Raw genomic sequence first — 12642 nt, 5'->3', positions numbered from 1 at the left:
CTGGCACATTTCGGGTGTTTATCGAGCGATGTTAACAAATAACGTGTCATTATGTTCCCGATTAAGCGATTAACATTTTACCTAATAAAATATAATTCGAAGAAACAAAATATTTACAAAGCTACTGATGACGGAAAAACAACCACCTTTTTTTCCAAGGTAACTTTTCAAATCTAATTATTTTGTAGAAGAAGATAAATATAAAAGTAATCCCATTATAATATATCAATCGATTTCTTAAACCTTACATTTTTATTGAAATAAACACAAAACGGCTGACAGCCGGAAAATGAAACGAGTAGGGAACTTGTGCACGTTAACATTTTTATTTATTTAGATGTTCTGAGACAGTCAAGCTTGGCCAGCACTTCACAAAGTACCTGTGTACATAAATCGCGCGCGTGTGACTACACACGCACATACACACAAAGTTCGTCTACAAAGAGGTAGTTAATAAACTGATGTAAAAAGTTGTGATAAAAAAAAATTGTACTATCATGTTTCGATAAACATACAAACGCATTTTAAACATTTGTTTCAATTTTTTTTTGTCCCCTTAAACATTTTAGTACATAAAATCCCTACAAGTAAATTAACGAACCCGTACGGCACAGCAACAAAATCGGAAAAAAGAAAAACTTCCGTGTCCTATTCCAAATGAAAAGACTTACTTCTTAAAGGAAGTTGTTACAAATACTTTTTTCCAGTTGAACCTTTGCTGTAATGCGTTTATACGTTAATGTAAATTAAAAAGAAAAAAGAAAAAAGGATTTGAAAGTGGATTTAATTTTTTACCCGCTTAATTTTTTAAGTGCTCTCATGATTTTTGTAAACGCAAAAAACCTATTTTTCATCAAGAAGAGCTAACCTGCAGATAAACGTTTCAAGTGAAACATAACAGAACGCAAAAATTTCAATCGTATAAAATGTTATGCGTGCGATTAATGCACGACGAAAATATAATCAAATATTATAAATTCTATTATCATTAATAGTGTTTGTGGATAAAATAGGTTCATTACGATGCCGAGTAGTCCAGAACAAACCGAATTATTCTTCTGACCCGTATTACTCGACACGTTCTGTCAGAAATAACTATATTTGGTTCCCGCTAATCACGGAGTTCGTTAGAACTTCGTCGATAATAGGTGACGAAGTCAACAAACTACGTTTACAGTTCTAAACATGACCTAACTTAACAGTGAAATGAAAATGAGGAAAAAAATAAGCGTGAAAACATTATATTTCAGTTCAATTAGATTAGTAATAAAGAATACTTTCAAAAAATACCTCGATTTTTGTTATACAACTTTTTTTTTTCCATTTGATGAACCATCTCGAATATATCATTTTATTTATATTTTTACAGTGATTTTAGGAATCGCGCCGCTAGGTAGCAGTACTTGAACGTAATAGGTAGCGTACAAAAACTTGATAATGTACTTGAAATAATAAAATTTAAAAGAAAATATACTACAGCTTGTTTTAATAGTAAATGCTCTTATGTAAATGAAAGTAATGAAGATGAAACAATTTTTTTAATTTTCATCACTACTTAAAAAAAATAAGTATTAGTTTACAAGAGATTACACTAGTTTTATTAAAAAAGGAATAAATGAAATAGAAATATATTCGATTGGTAAAATCGAATTTAACGATAATAATCGAGGGTTACAGTTACAAATAATAAGAGCAATATTATATCACGCATCTTTGATTCCTCAAGGTAATTCTAGTTTTATTAAAAAAGGAAAAATATGGTATGAAGTGAACGATATGACTATCAAAAAAAAATTGGCCGTGAAATTCAATTTGTTTGTTCTAAGGGAATAAATTTTAATAATAAATCCAAATATAATCAGTAATTCATAAAAATAAAATAAAAGAATAATGTAACAAAACGCAGTGATATCCAAAAAAATTACAATGAAATTGTAAACCATATTGAACGCAGATATCATAATAATATCAAAAAAGGTATGATTTCATTTATATGTAATACACCTCACGTTTACAGAAAAAATACAATTTTTACGATTATTCGTTGTTTAATAAATGAGATCTGGCCGGTAAGTTTTGTAACAAATTTTTTTTTTCTTATGGAACGCTTAAACATTGTTTATTATCTATTACTGTATATCTATTGTGTATTACATGTATTTAACAGGTATTTTTTTTTTAAGAAAATTCTAAATTAGTAACAGATTTTGGTAATAGAAATGTAGTGTCTTACTATTTTTGATATCAGTGTCGCTTTATTAATAAACAGTTTTATTTACAATACACAAATTTTTGAGCGGAAGATATATTATCCGCGAGACTTGCTGTCTGTACGGTTTACAATTTCATTGTAATTTTTTTTTGGATTAAACTTTGAATTTTAGTTGCGATATTTCTTTTATCAAAATCGGGAAAAATTTTTGCGCGTGCGCGCACACACAAATATATATGTATATGAGATTTTTACGCAAAATTTTATGTTATTGTTTCATAATTTCGTCGGTAGATGAGCGAAGTTTGTCTTGAGCGATATTACTGAGGTAAAAAACCGTCGCACATCGGCATGCTGAGTCCACCGAAATACAAAATATATCATCGCTCTGTTCACCTAGTCAACATACTTAATCTTAAGAGAAAAAGCGTCTCTGATAATGCCACACAGATAGTACTACTTCAGATTCTTTTTCATCGGTCACGACTAAAACGGAAAGTGTAAGGAAAAAATTAATGTAAAACCGCTTCTGTTGAAAAACAACGTATTTACAAACACTGCCCTGTATTAAGTAAAAAAAATATAAAATATTAAAGTGTAAAAAATATATTAAAAAAAGGTACTACAATAAAATGACGTGTAAAACAATAGGAAATGATCAAAAATCTAATTCTTTACAGTATATTTTAATTTTAATAATCAAAGATCGCTACAGTATTATTTAAAATTTAAAGATAAATGTTTAATTAAGGAGCCGAATAATGGTTATACTGAAGAAAGTTTCTAAATGAAATATTAAAATTATTAAGTATAGAACATTCAAAAGCGCTGAGACAAATAAAATTAATGTAAAATATTAAAACCAGACCTCTTAACATAACATTAAGGCAAGACAAGACACTAAAATAGGCACATCTAATTTATTCACAAAGATATAAAATAAGTAGAAAGTAATTATTCATCGTACTTTTATTCATTATGTTTCTTAAAGTACATAGTAACAAGTATTCCCAAAGAAAGATGTGTACGACAAGAAGTAAATGAATCTATCATGGTTGTGGATATTTGGTGGGGGGAACAAGTTGACCTTGAAGAAGTCACGGAAGTGGGTGGCAAGGTCGTTTGTATACATAGTCAAGTTAGTCGTCTCTTTTATAAACTAAATATTATAAACGTTTAACCAATTTGGCGAACTGTCGGCAATTTTACAATATCATTTCATACAATATAATTACTATTAATAATAAAATTGTTACAAATTATTAAAAAATTGTATTAAAAGGAATATTAAATAATTTAATTATATAATTAATTTTACTTTGTTTTTCTTTTTTTGCAATTAATAAAATATGTAAACGGTAAGTTTTTTCAAACTTCTAAAATAAAAGATGAAATTTTTTTTTCATTTACATTATGATTACAATAAATAAATTATTAAACGTTAGAGAATGCGTAACTAGTATACCACTGTGTTTATTTCCAAGGCCGTTTACAAGAATAATAATTTCGGTTGTAACCAAGGACACAACATTGTAACAGTTCCTACCAGATATTCATCCGTTGTTAACTAAATTCATACTTAGAAAACAAAAATAATATAAAACTAAAATAAAGTAAGAACGAGAATTTTTATTTCAAAAATATATGATTAATTCATTATGTTCAATAGAAAATACATAATTTATATTACATACCTCACTTTTTTTTCAGTGCAAATAATGTATACGTGACCGTTAAATATATTTACATATTCACTTTTTCTCTATTTTTCACAATCTTTATGTAAGGTCCTAAATTCTACATATAAATAACGAAAATTTTAAATAAAGTAGTTACCTCCCTACTGTTGAGAGGGTGTGCTGATTTTAGATTATACGGCCCATCCGTAAGAAGCGTCCAATAATATTGTCCATTTAATCCTAAGTAATGATTTTTTTTAAATTTTTAATACAAAGTTAAATTATTAATTAAATATTTAAATTCTTAATAGGTTTATTTATAATAAATATATAATTAGTACGTAGTATGTATAAATTAGTACTAATTTTCTAATAACAAACAACTTAGTATTAATTTGAAACAGAAGAAAACCATCGATGAAAAAAAAAAGTGGGGGTAAACGGATGAAGAAATTTAGGATGAACTAAGGATTTTTTTTTAATAGTGTTAGTTTAATAATAATAAGTGGTAAAAATCGTGAATACATTTACTTATATTTAAGTACTCACCATAATTACCCTTTAATAAAAGTTGAAATCTTATCTTATAATATAAAACAAAATAATAGAAACAACATTATCCGATAACAGTGCGAACCGAAACGTAATGGATCCAAAAATGCTAATTTATTTATAATTAAAGACGGTTATACGGCTGCAGACAGGCTGTTCAAAATCTGTATCGCTAATGGTATAGAGCATCTTATTTTACACCGTTTTACTTATTACATTTACATAAAATTATAATGAAAAATATCCTACAAAAGCAAATACGATTATAAAAATTATCAATTCATAAATACAACCTTGTAAATTTCCTAAATGAAATTAAACACTATTAAGTTAACTTAGTAACCTTACGTAAAAAGATAAAGCACCCGAAAACTGCAGTCGGCACCGATGCAACAATCGTACAGACAAGAACCAAGAGAGAGCAAAAGTCAAGATGGTATACGCACTTACGCAGTCGCAAAGATGCATCGACATCGTCATCCATGAGCAATTGGGATTTACCGTGGGAAATTTTTATTAACGTATATACAAATTTTAAAAATAACAATTTTTTATTATTAAAATTATAATAAAACTGTGGCGTGAGAATTTATACAGTAACACAAACATAATTTGATTATTTATCCGGTATTTTTAATAAATAAAAACAAACCAAATTCCTACGCAATTTTAATAACAATATTTATAATTTGAATAAAACTTTTAGAATTACGTGTCGGTACGAAATAATATAGTCGCATAAAAAAAAACCCATAACACACAAAGCAAGGAAAATACGTCAATAATTATTTTTCGATTGTGTAAAATAATGTTAACTGGTGGTAGATAATGTCTGCGTTTCATAAACGAGTAGGACGTAAAAATTAACATAAAGGAAACATAAATAAAAACAAATTCATCTTTGAAAAATGATGCTTCAGTATTTATTAAATTATGTCAATATATCTGGAAGAAATAGTTAATAAATTATCTTTATTACGAAAGAATTTCAAGAAGAAAAAGTACATTTATTACGACGGGATCATTCAGAGTTTTACAGAACGGTAAAACGTTTCAGAACTGTATGACAATACCAATAGAGAGATTATGGCATAGTAGCCGTTATTTACGATCGCTAGAAATTTATTATTATTTTTAATCGAGTTACGAATAATTTATAATACGAGCTTTCTTTTTTGAAAAACTTCAAAAAATTAAATATAAATATATATATATATATATATATTAAATTACAAAACTCATAAAATTTAAGAAAGCGGTAACATATTTTTTAAAGCTTACCTATAAAAAAAATGTTACCGAACAAAAAATTGAAATCATAATTATCTATACTACTTGTACGATACATCGCTTACATTTCATAACTTAATTATTCAATACCATAAGTACAAACAGAAAATATATAATTCTGATAGTTTTACCTTCATTTCCAACTAACAAGTACATTTTTTTTTGTCTTAAGTCATTTGACTGGTTTGATGCAGCTCTCCAAGATTCCCTATCTAGTGCTAGTCGTTTCATTTCGGTATACCCCCTACAGCCTACATCCGTAACAATTTCTTTTACATATTCCAAAGGTTGCCTGCTAACACAATTTTTTTCTTCTACCTGTCCCTCCAATATTAAACCGACTATTCCAGTATGCCTTAATACGTGGCCTATAAGTCTGTCTCTTCTTTTAGCCATATTTTTCAAAATGCTTCTTTCTTCATCTATTGGTCGCAATACCTCTTCATTTGTCACTTTATCCATCCATCTAATTTTTAACTCACCGCATTTCTCCTAAAGCACCGCATTTTCTATAGCACTCCCACTCTTCTCCTATAGCACCGCATTTCAAAAGCTTCTAATCTTTTCTTCTCAGGTACTCCGATCGTCCAAGTTTCACTTCCATATAAAGCGACACCCAAACGTATACTTTCAAAAATCTTTTCCTGACATTTAAATTAATTTTTGATATAAAGAAGTACATAAACATTTTAAAAGCACAATATTACAAGGTAATTACGAATCGCAGTAATAAAAGTAATTATAACGATAAGAGATACGAATGTAAATAAATATTTTTTTTGTAATAATATATTAAACCATTAGAATGGTAAATAAAAAAAGCCGTTATAAATAATGTTAAAAAAATTTACTCTAAGTACTAAGTGTTAGTTATAAATATAAACAAGCCGTACTAAGTATGTAAGTCGAAAGGGTCACGGGGAAGCCCCAAGGCTCTTGGGTGTTAGTCATGGCAAACACGTGGCGTTACGTCATACAAACACGTGATGACATAAACCACTCCGCTCACTTACCTTATCCACACACATCCCTTCATAAAAGCGAGTCACTCCCGCTTTACGTTCACGCATACTATTCGTAAACAGAAAGATTTATAAATACAGAACAATTTTTCTTATTACATTTTAAGAAGGAAAGTTTTTTAATTCGTTAAAAATATTTTAACTTAAGAACCTTTAACCGAAAGATAATAAAATAAAACTTTACGCGTAACATGTGTTACGCATGTACGTTACATAAAATGAAAATACAGATTATTTCATCATTCGATTCGATTATTTAAACATCTCTTCATCAAAGTTCATATTTTCATAATTTCTTCGACATCTGTAATTTTAAAATACGCACACGGGATGTACTGTTTTTGTATTTTTTAAAGCAATAAATCACTGTAATATTATAATCCGTAAAAATAAGATTAAATAATATTAACGCGTTACGGAAGGAAATAAATTATTGAATGCTTTCATATGAAGATATTTTCCCATAAATAACCTATAATTCATATGAAAGGTGAAGAAAATTAGTCCACTTTATCAAATCGAGCTGAACAACCGAATTTTTCTTTTATTTACAGAGTTAATTTTTTAAAACATTTAGCCTGTATAATAAATTTACTATTTGTTCAGGATATGCATTTTATCAACAAAAAAAAGATTCGTAGAATTAAAAATAAAAACAAATACAATTTCTAATTCGCATAAACTATGTAATATGTTTATTTTTTATTTACCGAATCAGAATTAATTTTTAAAGAAAACGATCTCGGGGAACAAAAAGTGACGTGAATAGAATTGGAATAAAAATGTTCCAATCATTTAAAAAAATATTTTTATATTATTTCCATCATCCCAATAGTACATAAGAATTGGCATCCGAAGTAAACTCAATAAATTCAACCGCATAAACTTAAAAAAAGTTAATTTTCATATGCAGGATCAGAATTAACGTACTTTATGAACATTAAAATACGTTATATCTACATTTTCCTATTTTATTTAAGTCGCTTCCACAATTAGTTGTAAATAAATTATATGAAATTTTCTATAGGAAAAGCCTTCGCCACGTTAATTTACAGTTCAATATTTTACCGATAAGATTGTAAATTTTATTAAACATAAATAATGTAAAGGCAAGCCGACAGAAAAATTACTAATTAAAAATAGATTAATAATGTCCTTTATCAAATATAGTTATTATCCTTCCGCCAAAAAGCAGCTGCCAATAGGAATCTAAAATCACTACTGCCAATATAAATTGGTCTACTAAATTTCTTTTGGTCATCAAACATAAGACGTAGATTAGATTAATTTTTTTTTATTCCTACTATGTACGTTACAATCTGTCCAATTAGTGAACGATAAGCAACCCCCCCCCCCCATGACCCAATGAGATAACGATGATTGACGTATAATTTTGTACAAATTCAGGCCGAGTTGGGCGGTTAACTGAAACCCCGATCACTAAAGTACAGCGGCATTCAATGTCTAGGGCTCAAATCCGTATAAAAGCAACTAACTTTTATTAGGATTCGAAATACAGAACCTTCGACTTCGAAAATTAGTTTTAAATAATCGACTTTGCGACGACAAAAGCCAGGTGGGCTCGATTAATATGAATACCATCTATTTTAGTTTTACGTATAACAGATTTTTATTTGTTACACGTTTGAAAAATAACATATTCAATTATTTTTTTTTTTTTTTACACTGATGCAATCAATAAAATTAATTTATTAATATCTATCAAAATATCGGGACTATTGCCCATTAAATCAGGTAATTCTATTAGTGCGGGAGCGTGTAAGTTTTAAGTAAATAGGGAAACGTATTTTTTTTAATGAATAAATTTATACCTGTTAATTACTGGTAGTCTGATATAAGCGAATAATAATTGTATATTTTGAAAATTAAAAGATTTATTAAACGTCATATTTCTAATCCCTCCGAGTTTCTTCCTCGAAAAATAAAATAAAATTAATGTAAATTAGAAACGTGGAGCAACACAACTCGAATTATAAACTGCAACAAACAAAGCAATGTTGATTCGTACATAAAACCTTTTTAAACATTTGTATTCATTAATAACATTTAAAATGAATAATAATCGTGTATATACTTGTTATACCACGCACGAATACACAACTGTTATTTAAAAATATAATTACACCATTCTAACACAAAATTAGAACTAATGAATCTCTAAATGATATTTCTAGGAACCACATACGGTAGCAGACTACAGTCGTACTAATTTTTAATCATTTTAATACAAAAATATATATTTCTTTAAAATTATTAAGACTGAAATTAATATATAAAAAATAAATAATATTTCATTTCCTGGTATATTTAGTGCAGTTAAAACAAGTTTTATAATGAAAACTACGAGCGTGTAAAAAAAAAGAAGCTTCAGAGAAAACAATAGCAGTGACGTCAACGAGTGGTAATTACTGATGTCTCCGTCAGAGATCCCTGCAAGACGGTACCTTTTCACAGCAGTAATAAACCTAACAATATCTTTTACAAAATTAAAATACGTTATTAATATACATCCTAAAACAAACTTTAATTTAAAGAACTCTGACCGACAGAATATTTTTTTAAATGAAAACATTTCGTAATTTTATCTTTAAGAAAAATCATTATGCAACGATGTTTTAATAAATTATTTACTAATAATACTATTTACTTATAATAATAATAATAAATTACTCGTATATTATGAGTTATAATAAATAATAATAATAATATTTATTTATTTCAAGTTAATAAATAGTTATTTTTTTAATTTCCAAGAAAATAATTCATACATTAAACGAAATAATAAATTAGGTAGAAAGTAAAAACATATCTCATCATTTTACAGAAAAAAAATACACAGCTTATATACAATTAAATCATTAAATGCGTGACATTAAATATTTTTCTTTAAATTATTATACTTAATGTAATTAAGTAAATTAAAGTAATTTCCTTTGTATTTAAAATCAAATATTTATAAAAATTCACTATATTTAAACGATTTAAATTATGTATCTATTAATTAAATAGTGTAATTTTCGTCAAACCTTATTTCCAACATATCAACATACACAATAATTGTAAAAAAAATTAAAAACCTAATTAAATATAAAGAAATATACTTAGGTTATTTACCGCCCTTTTTTTAATACAAAAAAAAATTATCTCTTTTACAACTAAGTCGAATAATAAGTTAAAAATATTCTTTAACACTGCAAATAAATAAAACATCGTAATGTTGGTATCACTGCCCCCTTTAAAATAACTTGTATTGCAAAAGACATCTCGCTGGCTATTTGAATAATATCGTTCGATATAATAAAACTCTGTTTATTCGTGTACTTTAAAACGATTGATACAACAATTTAGTAAAAAAATTTTTAAACAATATGAAGGGACATTAAAGAAGAAAAGCGCGTGTTTAGCCATCCGTTCGGTAATCTGTAATATACTGAAATATACATTTTATTTTAATACAGTGAAATATATAACGACTCGTTTGTTTTTTTTATTTAAATAAAAAACACCGAAGCAATATTTCAAAACTTTACGACAAATAAATCTAATGTAGGAGAGCACTTGACTTTATTTTTAAGTTTTAACTTTGCAATAGGCTTTAAAAAAGTTTATTACTTTATGAAATTTCCAATATAGATGACGTTCAAGTAGCATCGAATACATTTATGCACAAATATATCAAAATATAAAACGAGTAATACCAGCACAAAGCCGTTTATTAATTTGCATACGAGTGACGGCGAGAGGGAGAGGAAACTAAGTCGCCTCTTCCAACTGTTTTATTAAACTCCACCTACTTATCATTCATATTACGTCATGTGGACTCATTTTCGTGTTTCATATTACACCAACACAGTCTGTAAGAATTGTTATATAACAATAATTAAAAACAGTTCTTGCAAAGATGATACAGCATTTTTAATAACATCGAATTTTTTTATTTGAGGGGGAAGCGAATAAAAACCAGCGATTACTGGTAAAGTAAAATAAATACTAGATATAATAATTACTTTGAGTTAGGAGAATAACATTTTACTATTATTGATAAATAATAAACGAAAGAAATAGGTATTTTTGTGTAGCGTACCGAATTACGTTCAGTACTAACCGATTATTCGTTCACGCGGACCTGTCTCGACACGTTTGCAAATTAAGTCGCTACGTTATCACTTTGCTGTTTATTCCTGCGGTTTGTTCTCTCACTTGGAACTTGTTTCTTTATCGACATACTGCTGTACCGACATACATATTTAATATTAGTAATGCCTAGCGACAGCGTATCTGAAACGCAATTTGTCGGATCGTTAACAAAAAAAAGAACGCAATACAGCCGAATTTGTTAACGCGCTAAAGAAGAATACGATTGTTTTGAACAGATCGTTATCGGTGAAAATAGTTCTAGACGAAGAAAGGGCTTGGAATGAAAAAAAAACTATTTTGAAAAAAGTATCGCAGAAACTATTTCCGTAGAAAAAAAAAGAATAAATAAAAATGAAAATAGATAAAAAGACAACAGGTAAGGTCAGAAAAGTATGCATACAAAACCGCGGGAAAAAGATTTTATCGAGATACCGGAAAAATATGAAAACCCTACTGTAAATAAAACACCGGCTGCTCTTGCTGTCGGGATGATTACAAAACAAAAACGTCGCGAATCAAGCACGAGAGCACGTCTACTTAAATTACTACTAGTAGACCCTCACAAAATGAAGCAAAATGTACGAGACTGAAGAATCAATCGGTTGCTTTATCCGCACCCGAGTAACAGCGACCGGTTCTTACAGACCGGCAGGACTTGATCGGAACACATAAGAAACACGAAGAATTAGACATGTACCTTCTACGAAACGAAATTAGAAATCAGAAAGAAACAACCCATTCCCGCGCCACAGGAAGACAAAAATTTTTCATGATTATTATCTTATCTTGAATTAATTTTTATCACTGTTTACTACTTAGTATTAAATAAAAGAAATTAATAAGTTTCCCCTAAAACCTTTCCTGAAATTAAAAAAAAATATACCAAAAAATAAAATTACAAAAAAATGAATAGAGGAAATAATGGAAGGGTCAACAACCGTCTGTGGTTGATGTTGAACAGTCCATCCATCCGTTGTGGTGAATCCATAATAATATTGAAAAGATCAACCAGCTTAACCCGACTGTTGAACCGACCTATTTCGTTTTCCTTATTTTGTGTATATTGGTATCCTTTATTATTCCTTTTATCTTTTATTACGTAAATTTTAATATTACATAAAAATACAAGACGGACAAAAGTTACTATTACTTGGTTAAATTCAACAATTATATGAAATTATTTACAGTAATTTTTATATTATTTGTAACAAAACTGCCATAACTTCATTTTGATTTGCTTGTCCTCTTCGTCAAGCTCTATATCTGTGATTCGATATCGTATTCTTCAACTAAATCTTCTTCCTCTTCACCCTTGCATTCTTGGCATCCCTCTTCGTTTACATTAAATTGATCGTGAAGGGTTTTTCCTACATTGTGCAACATTGCGCAAGCGGTAACTACTTCGGCAGTTTTTTGCGGTTTCACTCCGATTAAATCGGTTACGATTTCATTTCACCGAACACTCTTTCCGCCGTCGCTCTTTCTTTAGAATGTTGTTTGTTAAAAGTGGTATCTCTTATAGACTTTGGCCGACTAAATGGTGTTAGGAGCCGAGGAGCTGCACTGTACCCGGTACCTGCCGACAGACAGATGACACCGCTTAATTTGGATATTTCTTTACGCAGCTCCGCTTCCAAATGTGGCTGACGTAGTGTTACCGAGCCGCTCGGTTCAAGCTTGTTATTGTTTCCTCCGCATCACATGCTCGTAATAACCGTTTTTACTGATG

The 12642-nt window shown here is 28.7% G+C and overlaps 1 protein-coding gene across 5 annotated transcripts in view; it reads right to left on the bottom strand.

Annotated features, from left to right (window-relative positions):
* Nucleotides 1–12642, bottom strand: part of Polr2H (DNA-directed RNA polymerases I, II, and III subunit Rpb8) — a 657278-nt gene that overhangs the window by 89844 nt on the left and 554792 nt on the right. The gene's annotated exons all lie outside the window — the stretch shown is intronic.

The sequence above is a fragment of the Lycorma delicatula genome, chromosome 5, assembly GCF_047948215.1.
Source record: "Lycorma delicatula isolate Av1 chromosome 5, ASM4794821v1, whole genome shotgun sequence".
Lineage (NCBI taxonomy): Eukaryota > Metazoa > Arthropoda > Insecta > Hemiptera > Fulgoridae > Lycorma > Lycorma delicatula.
This window is presented reverse-complemented; position numbering and strand designations above follow the sequence as displayed.